Below are 12,042 nucleotides of genomic sequence, written 5' to 3' on the forward strand. Positions count from 1 at the left end.
AAACCCCCTCCATTCAGCACTCCAGACATGGAGAAAGAGCATAATAGCTGTTTAGTAAACCCAGCGTTCATGATTTTCATGACCAGCTGAAAGGAGGAAAATAACTGATATTCTTATTGAGAATATTTTTCTTTTGTATTACATAGGCGTCACCACTTATAAAGGCCGATAGGCTACTCAAGAATAAGGGTTAAAGAGTGTAGAGTAGTCAAAAGGACAATATAGTAATCAATAGTAATGGAAGTTCGTAAATTTGTTAACTTAAGTGGAACGGCTCATCAGAAACTTGTTCACGTTGGACTTGAAGACACCCATATTATAGACAGCTGGAAAGCAGGAAAACGGAAGAGAATTCCACAGGCGTGCAGTTCTAAGAAAGAAGCTTTGATCATGGAATCTATGTTTATGTTTAGGCACAGATAAAGAGTGGGGAAAATTATTGATAATTTTTGCAGCTAGTCTAGTGTTTCTTGTGAAAGTTTGGCGAGGGGGAACCATAGATTGAAGGTCAGTTGAACACTTTCCATAAAAATAATAATAAAGCAGAGACAAACTCGCAACATTTTTTTATCTGTGAGATAGAGGTTGCAGCGACGAGAAAATGACATCTCCCGCCAGACCACGAAGTCTATTTTGAACCCTATCAAGGCAGGACAAGTCTTTTCTAGCAGCTCCTGCCCATATGTGGCAACAGTATTCCATCCTTGGACGTATCTGGCTCTTATATACATAGAGAATTCCATCAGCAGTGAGATATCTACTGGATCAGTGGATGGATCCGACCATTTTTCCAGCAGCCTTGGCAACAGATTTGATGTACATATTCCATTTAAGATCAGGAGTAAAGGTCAAGCCCAGAAGCCTGTCAACACTTGAGGCCTCCCCAAGACGAGAGCCATTCATTTTAATTGATGCCAGATGGGGATTAGACCGTTGATGATGTAAAGATAGAAGCTTGGTTTTAGATGCATTAAAAGTAACCATCCACTCCTTTCCCCATCGTACAACGTGATCAAGATCAGAGGAGAGAGAATCGGACAGAACTTGGTCGTTTACCGTCTTAGATGTGCTACCATAGATGGCAGTGTCGTCAGCAAAAATGTCTACAAATTATGTAAGTATGTGATTTGGAAGATCATTAATGTAGATCAGGAAAAGAGTTGGGCCCAGGATGGACCCCTGAGGAACTCCAGCATTTATACTGTGAGCCTCTGATTTTTGCCCATCAACTACTACTCTTATGAACCTATAAAAGAGAAATGATTTAATAATTGAGAAGACATTTCCAGCTATACCATAATTGGATATCTTGTGAAGTAAACCTTTATGCCTTACCCTATCACCCCGATTGCATTAATTTAAAAAAAGAAACTTGCACAATATAACAGTGATACGTTTTGATCCTACCAAGTGTCCGGTCAACTTGGAGCTCTTCTTTATTGGCTCTATCAGTAAGGCATTTTCGGATGATGAGGCCCACTGCTAATAGGCGGTATATCCGCATGTAGTGTGTGGTACCTGGACTGCTTTCCATGCTTTTCAGAAAGAATTTGTTCCCATAGTTAATAATAGTTTAGTAATTTATGAATTTAAATGTCAGTGTGAGGGTGACTATGCGGGTCGAACTCTTCAGAGCTTGAGAGGCAGAGTGGCATGTATACTCATATATTCCACGTATATGAGATGTATATATATATATATATATATATATATATATATATACATAAACACATACATTATTTATTTATATGCATATATACATATATATATATATATATATATATATATATGTATATATACACATACACATGCACGAACACACGCAGATGTATACACATATACATGCATACATATATATATACAGTTATATGTTTATATATGCATACATGTATATAGAAATATACACATATACACACATATACATATATACACATGTATATATAAATCCATTCACAAACACACACACTCCCACACACACACATATATATATATATACATATATATACATATAATATATATCTATATATATATGCATATACATATATATATATATATATATATTCATATACATATATATATATATATTCATATACATATATATATATATATATATATATATATATATATATATATATATATATATATATATATATATAGCAAAAGTACCCGTCGTTGACTGCGTTCAGAAACAGCCTACAGAAAATGGGCTCTGATTTATGAAAGTATGATAGGTTATGAAAAGGAAGGGTTGTAAAGAGATAGCTTCGAATTTGGGGGTAACAAAACCAAATCAAAATATGATGAAAGTAAAAATAAAAGACAGGCAATTTCAGCAAGATAAACTATTTAGCCGATTATCGGAGTTCTTAAACATTCATTTATATGTCACCTACCTGCATAAACGAAAAAGAAATCGCAATGTGTATTGCTGTCAATTGCTGAAGGGTGATCCACCCAGATACAAACAAACGCAAACACGCATATATCTGTATGTATGTGTGTATGTATGTATGTCAGGGCATGTCATATGCTACTGGTACCATGTAACCCAGTACTACCTGCCTCATGGTCGGGTCACCGGCGACTAAACTGGTACCCCCACCAGACTTGTTTGGTTAGGAGGATAGCTAGTCTCCCTGAAGGATTAAAAACAAGACCTTCCAAAGGGCGAATGAACCCTTTTTCGGGGACAACGGCTAACTAGCACCGTGTGTGTTTGTGTGTATGTATGTGTGTATTTGGGTGGAGAAGGATCCCGAAAGCCGTGGTGAAGGCATCCTTTTTAGGAGAAGCAAATCTGATTTAAAAAAAAACACTAAAGCGGGAGACCAGTACCCGCATTAAGCTTGTCTGCAGTTTTACTTGTTGCTGGCTATCTTGTTCTTGCTTGTTGCTGGATCTCAACATTTTGAACCGAGATACTTAGCTGTCGTACAAAGATAAGACTCTGTAACATCATCTTTGTATTGATACTTCCTCAGGCATTTGTCTATTAAAATGGTTCTGTGCCAATGGAAGTCATGTTTGGGCTCAGGGACTTTAAGTGACTGATGGGAGTTGCACTCGTCTGACAAGACGTTGCAATCATTATGTATGTATGTATGTATGTATGTATGTATATATGTATGTATCCATCTATCTATTCGTCCTGGATATGACCTTAAACTATATCCGATGGTGAGGCCCGAGCTTGCGGGCTTTGGGGAGTGTGGAGCATCCACTTAATTGCCATTGCTCCGAGGCCAACATTAGAGTCACAACTATTGGTTAAATAGAAACCGACTTGGAAAAAACATATATTCTATTTAAAAAATATATATATATCTTCAAAATCACTGGATTCGGCATTAAATAACCTGGAAAGGGTTGATATATATATATATATATATATATATATATATATATATATATATATATATATATATATATATATATATATAGCCTTGTTTGTCTGAGGCACATTCTATACCAAACTACTTTTTCAATCTTTGTTTCAGAGACTTACAACTTAACCCAACTGTTATTTTAATTAGTGCGGCAAGTTTGACTTCAGGTTTAACTGGTAAAATTCACTGCTTAACGTGTCAAATAAAAAAAAAATCATTGGAACATGTCAGGCGTAAGTAGAATACACGTGTTATTCTAGACATTCGAAAACATAAATTCATATCTTTGATAAATTTATTATTTAAAGCTTTGTATGCGTATATAATTAGATAAAACATTAACAAAGAAAGCTGGAAAACTATCTGTTTTGTTTTCGATTTTAGCACATTTCCCACAACTCATCTTTATCACTTTTACAATCACTAATATATATTGGGTACAATATTACAATCGATGAGGAATTGACTCTATGATAACAAATACGAAAACTGTATAAATCAAGGTATTATATTGAGTGTATTTTACGATCAACAAACGTCTGGGGCCTGCTATTACATATATAAAAAGACCATGTCTGGTCGTGGGTGTAAAGAATGATCTCTACATAACTAGTCTGCCAATTTGTAGTCGACAGATTTGAAACTTGATATAAAGGGGCATTCGAATCTGGAGAGAAATGTGATTTGTTTTTTTTAGCCTGTAAAGTAGTAAGGGGTACATTTTAAAAATGGAACTTGTCGAGTGTAAGTTAAGTGAATGTATCTTCTACCCACGCATGCCCACAAGTGTACATTTTATGCATGTAATAATATTAATTAATAAAAAATAAATACGTCTTATAGGTGGCGAGTCATTTATATATATATATATATATATATATATATATATATATATATATATATATATATATAATAAGAAAAGGAAAATATAGCTCTTTAAAATTCCGTTAAGGTAGAGCAAAATGTAATTAAGCGTGTTTCGATGCTGCCCTTATCGCTAAAAAAATCATATATATATATATATATATATATGCATATATATTTATATATATTTATATATATATATATATATATATATATATATATATATATATATATATATTGATTTGATGAACGACATGAACATTATTATTTATATATTGCGAATTATTTCCCCAGGCAAATCATTCTTTGTAATATACAATATTCAATAGAGAAGTGGTTCTATAATTATACATCCCCAATTTGCACATGCTTATACTTGGCTCACGCCAGGCGTCAAGCGAGTATATATATATATATATATATATATATATATATATATATATATATATATATATATTACATTACAACATCGAAACATATAAGTCGTTCGTAAAGTTTTTTCTCGAAATACCCCCCTAGTAATTATGGATAATTGATAACCGGAACCGTTATTTTAATTCATCTATAATCGGTCGGTTTTTTTTTTCATGTCGTCACTTAGCGACAATGGTAGAAAACCGACCGTAAAAATTCTACTGTTGGTAAGTTGATATCGTGTTTTGTTGTTTTCTTTTAGCGTGAGGTGGTCTGTAATATCAAACTCCGCACCCCACACACCCATATATATATATATATATATATATATATATATATATATATATATATATATATATATAGAGAGAGAGAGAGAGAGAGAGAGATAGGTATTTTATAATAAATTATATATATATATATATATATATATATATATATATATATATATATATATATATACATATATACTTGTACTTTTTTGTAGAAAAAGAAATCCCATACAGTGCTCTATTATTAGGGAAAATACCTTTCTCGAAATAAGAGCAATATATTTTTTGCATAATATATACAGGAATTTACATTTATATCGGTAGTCAGTACCGACGGTTTCAAGCCCGGTAGTTGAGGACTGCTCTTAATGTCCGCCTCAGGCTCTCTTCAGCCGACTCTCATCTGTCTTTAACCGGAACCGGAACTCTATATATGCACATATTTTGTATTTATTTATTTATTTATTTTATCCTTTTTTTGTATACTAATGCCAAATTTTTACACATTTTAAGTCTATTTTAACTAAATATTATTACCGTAATTAAAACGAAACTAGAGATTATTTTAAAATAAACATTAAACGTTTTTAAACTCAAAGCGATACATAAATATTAGTATATACCATCCCCTGGGCACTTCCTAGGTCTTTTTCAATCTAAATTTTATCACCCTATTTTTAAACGAGATTAGAACTAACTTAAAATGAATTTTTAAAACGCTTTTAAACGAGACTTAAATTTAATGATAGGGGGGATGCTAAAAGAAAAATAATAATATAAAAGGCATCATCCCATACTTTTTAATTTATTGCTTCCAATTTATTACCTTATTAAAGTAGCATACAAAAAAAGGATAAAATAAATAAATAAATAAATAAAAATTATGGTGTGCATATATAGAGTTCCGGTTCCAGTTAAAGACAGATGAGAGTCGGCTGAAGAGAGCCTGAGGCTGACATTAAGAGCAGTCCTCAACTACCGTGCTTGAAACCGTCGGTACCGACTACCGATATAAATGTAAATTCCTGTATATATTATACAAAAAAATATATATATATATACATATATATATATATATATATATATATGTGTGTGTGTGTGTGTGTGTGTGTGTGTGCGTATGTGTATGTGTGTGTGTGTGTCAATGAATGGGAGTATAGATATATTCAAAGATTTAAAGCATTCACCATATTTCAAACTCAGTACATTTTTTTTATTCGTACCGAATACTATCGGGCATATACTCATCAGAAAAAAAAAACACATGATTATTATTTATAAGCCAACACTCCTAAGCACATGAACTTCGAAGAGGGCGGGTCGAGACTTCCTTTGTACTCTTCACATAGTGTTTGGAAGAATCCAAATATTAACAGAATAGGGTAGATCACTATCGCACCATAACAGTAAAATATATTACTGAATGTGCCCCTATGTTCGTTTCATATTCCTCGTTCATATGTGTACATTTTGAAATGTACTTCTAATTTGAAAGAACATTAATAATTGTTAATCTTGCTGATTATACATTTTTTTCGTAATAATCCCTACATTCAAAATAACTTTCTGAATTATCCAGCCTGTTGTAAAATTACCGTTGATTTGTTACTCTGTATAAAAGTTCAGTTTTATTTCATAAGAATATCATTTGTTAGAGAAAAACAAGTTTTTTGAAGAATAAGAGAGAGATAGAGAGAGAGAGAGAGAAAGAGAGAGGGATCACTTGTTTTGAAACATTTGATTCGAACATTAAATGGATCAAAATAACTTATTATCATCCTCGTCCTTATTAGCTTATCTCGACGCAATTGTGTAATGATAAAGCGAGTTTTGGTGGATTTCCAATAAAATATCTGTTTCTAAATTCAAATTAGATCATTTCCTCATCAACTGAAGCACTATTTCATTATCAGTGTTCTTTTCTCATTTGAAATTATGTAAACATCTCATTATCAAACACGTTCCACTGTGAAGCTTTTCATATCAGTGCCTAATCCGCAAGCGAATAATTCGAAGCAATTAAACTATACCCGCTTATTGCAATCTATCATTTTCTGAGTTGTCTTGAACGTTAAAAACTTTTAAAACATAGCGCGGACGCGCGCATGCAAAGGCATGCGAAATGACATCACCGGTCACATAAAATAAATACTTCAAAAAGGATATCACGTAAGGGACGGGAATAACGTTCGAAACAACGTGGGGACGTAGATAGCACTCGAGAAGAAGATCATGTGAGGGACGTCACAGCAGTTACGAGAGAATAAAGAAATAGATGACGTTGTACAACAAGAAAAATGAGTTGAAGTTCTTTGCTTTTCTTTGTCTGCTTCGACTGAGTCTACAACCTGTTGGTTCGCGGGCAAAGTTACACTTTCCCTGCACAATATAAGAAGCCGTCAAATATAGACCCACATATGGGTCGCATTGTTCAGAACTATTTAGATGAGATGAAAGCCTATACGTGTGTTCGTTTAGCAAGCTATACTGAAGGAATAAGCTGAAACAACGATGTCCGTCAATTCCACCTCATATATTTAAACTGATTAAAGTGGCATCCCCATTAATTAATCCGTTAATTCCAGAGGCATCTGATATTTTAATACTGTGTTGAACATTTGGATTAAGGAGTATAAATAGAGTAGAATACACACATTGTAAAGAAAAAAAAAGTTATTTATTTTATTCAAAAAGCGGAATGTTGACCCTCCTATAACTACACACCGTGTAATGTAGTATATTTTAGAAATTTTATTCAAGATAAGATTTACAGATTACGCTAAAGGGCAATAAGAGTTATATTGTACTTTTGGCAATAAGTTAGTGGCTTACTATAATATATATATATATATATATATATATATATATATATATATATATACATATATATACATATATATATGTATGTGTGTGTATTGTTTTTAAAATATAATTATCCACTAACACTAGATTCAGCCACTCTGATGAGTCGTAAACGACGAAACACGTGTCACTGGATAATTATATTTTAAAAACAATATATATGCCTATCCCCATATGGCGGTACAAAATTGGGTAAAGGGAAAATTATTTAGGAAAAATGCACTTTCGTGAATAATTGAATTCATTTAAAACGTGTCGCTAAAACAAAAAGAAATAACATATATACCTATATATATATATATATATATATATATATATATATATATATATATATATATATAAAACATAATAATAGAATTTTAGTACATAACACAATACATTTTATTTTCAGGAATGAAATCGATGGATATAAATTAATCGCCTCGTAGTAATTATGTAGTATACCCCATCAATATATACGAAAAGTGTTCCAAAATAATGCTTCTTTTTCATTAAGCTCAAATTGATCAGAGAGAATCGCAAATTACATAGTTATAAACGAACATGCATTAATGACCTCGATATTTTATATCTCTGTTGCAGATTTTTGCATTGTGAGCAACTACTCTCATGGACGTTCGTAACAAGCAGATATGTGTTATTGGATCCCTGACAAAAGTACATCGAGAATGTTAGTGACTATGTACAAAAATAAATTCCGCAGCACAAAAAGTCGCTGGTTTTCATGAAACTACTACAGTTTACGTAATGCTAAAACTTTTTTAGTTAAAAATAGGATATTTTATTCTGGGACGATACTCGTATGACACAGCACGCGTAGTACGTCCATGCACAGCTATCATTCGGGTAAAAAGTGCATTGAATGTTGAAAAATGAATTTTGAAGCACAAAACATGGCTCGTTTTAACGGTACCACTGACTACTGACTACCCTTTTGTAGGCTCAGAATCCTGGGTTCACCAATCGTCGTCATCTACAGCTTCATGAGCGTTTCCACCAGCGCTGCATCAGTACGATCTTCTCAACATTCATTGGAGTAACTTCATCACCAATCTTAGAAATGCTTAAACAGGCCCAAATTAGCAGTATTGAAACTATGCTGCTGAAATCACAACTATAGTGGCTTGGCTACGTCTTCCCAAAATTACCTTGTGTGGCAAACATTCCACTGGTTACCGCCACAAAGGAGCACCTGAGAAACAGTACAAAGAAGATCTTTAGAAATTTATTTGTGCCTGTCACAGCGACTACCGCCAGTTGTCAACCCTTACTGCGGACCGTGGTGTTTGACAGCTCACCATCCACCAAGCTATTCTCTCCGTCAAGAACACTCGGCAGACTTTTCTCGAGGATAGAATGTGCAAGAGAATTAGTCACAACAATAAACCTAGACCAGACCCTAACCTGCAGCTGTTTCCGGCGAACCCGCTTATTCCGAATTAGAATCGTCAGCTACAAGCGTGTCTGCAAAAAATGTGGAAAGGCCCTTTCTAGGTCGGAAAGTAAACCCGTGATAACATGCGTGGATATATGTGTTAAACTCTTCAAAGGAATGAGCAAGCATAATTGAACAAAATCTCGTCGTAAAAGAACAAGACTCTTGAAGCCGATAAAGTGATTATAAAAGCATTATAAATTTACCTTTCTTCATCACGGGTACATTTAGAAACAAGTGATAATTTTGTTAACTTCTGACAAAGCGGTCGAATTTAATTCTCAGCCAAAAATCACACATTGTTATGATACAATGGAACGTGAAGTGATGCATAATTAATAGAGCGTATCTTATTGTTATAAAACTCTATCTGAAGTTCATTTTGTATGTGTGACCGGTTGTCTTTGTTTCGCTGTGATCAAAGCACATATTCCATGAACAAATCTTCTGTCCTACAACTGTTCGCCTGTGAAACTCTGTTTCGCTGGATTGCTATTCAACTGACTACAATATGAGGATCATAAAGTTAAATGTAAGCAAGGTTTTATTCTCGCCCCCTAAAATAATAAGTTTCTAAGGAGCTTTTTCCCCGAGATATGCGAAACTCTGTTCTACTAGCTTGCTTTCCGACTGACTACAACATAGCCAAGTCCAATGTAATGAAATTGTCATAAAATTTTCCTCTGCCAAATTTCGCCCACTATCGATCTCTACGCTGCTCTTTCAGTGGCCAACGTACACTCATTAATCTTTGTCCTCGTGTGGCTTTCAGATCTGGATAAGTATTGAATACCTTGTAAACATAGACAGTATGATAATAAAATACCTTCATCGTTGACCAAGAAGATAAAGACATTGTAAACGTGTATTATGTTTCATAAAATTAAAACTTCCTTAAACTTTTCATCTTTTTATTTTCTGAGTATTTTTTTTATTCGATATCCTTCTTTTCAACTAAGGACTGCGTTACTTAGTGTCGGTCATTTTCCCTGATTAGTATTATTTCCTCTCATCTGAGCTACATTACATACCTTTTCTGTCATTACAGGATGCAACAAATTTCAGGTTTAAAAAGTGCATGCCATATGCCTATGTTAATGTAAGTGAATTATCATGACACTAAATCTGACCTTTATTTTTTCTAGATTAGGCAGCGTTTTCATGTACTATAAATCATATTTTATATTATTGGTTATGAATGTAAAACACAGACTTTTCAATTAAAAAATCAGTTTTCCTCAAAACCCTCTAGTGGTAAGTGTCATCCTCCGTTTCTATATTCCAGCAGTATGTCCAGATTCTATATTTTTAAAACGTTTATCTATCACTGAAAGATCCTGATGTAATCTCTCGCCATGTTCATCAATTACACCATCAAGATGCTCTCTCCAATTCCTGAAAATGGCAATTTCACAAAATATTCTAACCAATTCGAGAAAAAAAAAGGCCAGAAATGGATTTTTATGTCAGTGTGTATTTAAAATTGCTACAGAGGTGTTGTACGTTTTCGAGTGTTGCACAGTGTTATCTGAGATATATTATCTTAACTTTCTATTGCCATTCGAGTAACATTAACATAGAGACAAAATTAACTTTGTGCTCAAGTTTTTATGGAATCATAGATGTTTAGCAAAAAGAACTTCGAAAGCATCGAATAAAAGCATCCCTTCTCCCTTTCTCCTTTTCCTGTTCATTGGACATGCTAGCTTATGCAAGCTTCGCCTGAGGATAGATGCTGGTAAACCTTTAAACGGACACTCTCCAACTTTCTGCCACTGAGATGATCCTTTTTGGTTCTTTTTAAAAATAAATTTTATTTTTCTTCTCGTGCAAAGTTTGGATTTACTACTATAGATAGAAGTACATATCACAGATGTAAAAATAAAGCGAGATCTATTAACGGACATTGCCAGAGAATTACAAAAGTACAATTTTACATATGTGAAAGCAGAGAAACGGAAGCAAGGGTCACACTACATTGGAAGCAAGAAAAATAACTCAAAATCCAAAAGAAGTTGTCACACAATATTATCAAAACAGAGACAAAACTTTGAGCTGACGTACCATAAATACAACAAACTCCAACAGGTTCTATCTTACTGGTCAAGCACAGAGCACCGCTGTTGAACACCTAAAATAGAAAGAGACATAGAGTGAGAGAGAGAATGGACGGTCAATATTACAGTTGAAGTCGGGAGTTATCAAGAATGTGTTCGGACGAATATTTATTTATTTATTTATTTATTATTATTATTATTATTATTACTACTACTACTACTGCTACTACTACTACTACTACTCCTACTACTACTACTACTACACGGGGTTAAAACACAAATAATCCCCGTCGTATGGGGTAGACTAGGAGTAGTACCAAGCTCTCTGGAAGGACAATTGAAAAACTACAAATCCCCGATGTTTTAGGCGGCCTTCAAACCTCTGCAATTATAGGTACAACCAACATCCTTAGGAAAACCCTTGATCTTTGAAGTCCCTAGTTTGAAGCCGGGATTAAAGGAAATCCTCTGGAAATGAATCCCATTCCTTTCTAGAAAGACGGTGATAAACGAAATTATTATTATTATTATTATTATTATTATTATTATTATTATTATTATTATTATTATTATTATTATTATTACTATTATTAACTATTACTTGCATTCGGTGAGAAATTTTCACTTTACTTCTCCACTTACGCTCACATACACAGACAACTTTTTCAAACGTTCTTTAAGATTTACACAATGTAAAATAACTACTCGATCTGCCGCGTTCAGACCCTGCCTATTCCGTGGAACAATGTTTCTGA

The 12,042-nt window shown here is 33.5% G+C and overlaps 1 protein-coding gene across 1 annotated transcript in view; it reads right to left on the reverse strand.

Moving 5' to 3' along the window:
- LOC145245819 (G-protein coupled receptor dmsr-1-like) overlaps positions 1-12,042 on the reverse strand; it is a 526,090-nt gene that overhangs the window by 241,546 nt on the left and 272,502 nt on the right. The window contains exon 3 of the mRNA XM_080107469.1: positions 11,295-11,361. The gene's annotated coding sequence lies outside the window, so the exon portion shown is untranslated. The remainder of the gene's footprint in view (positions 1-11,294; positions 11,362-12,042) is intronic.

Source organism: Euprymna scolopes, chromosome 23 (assembly GCF_053919585.1).
Source record: "Euprymna scolopes isolate OS-2025 chromosome 23, ASM5391958v1, whole genome shotgun sequence".
In the NCBI taxonomy this organism is placed as follows: Eukaryota; Metazoa; Mollusca; class Cephalopoda; order Sepiida; family Sepiolidae; genus Euprymna; species Euprymna scolopes.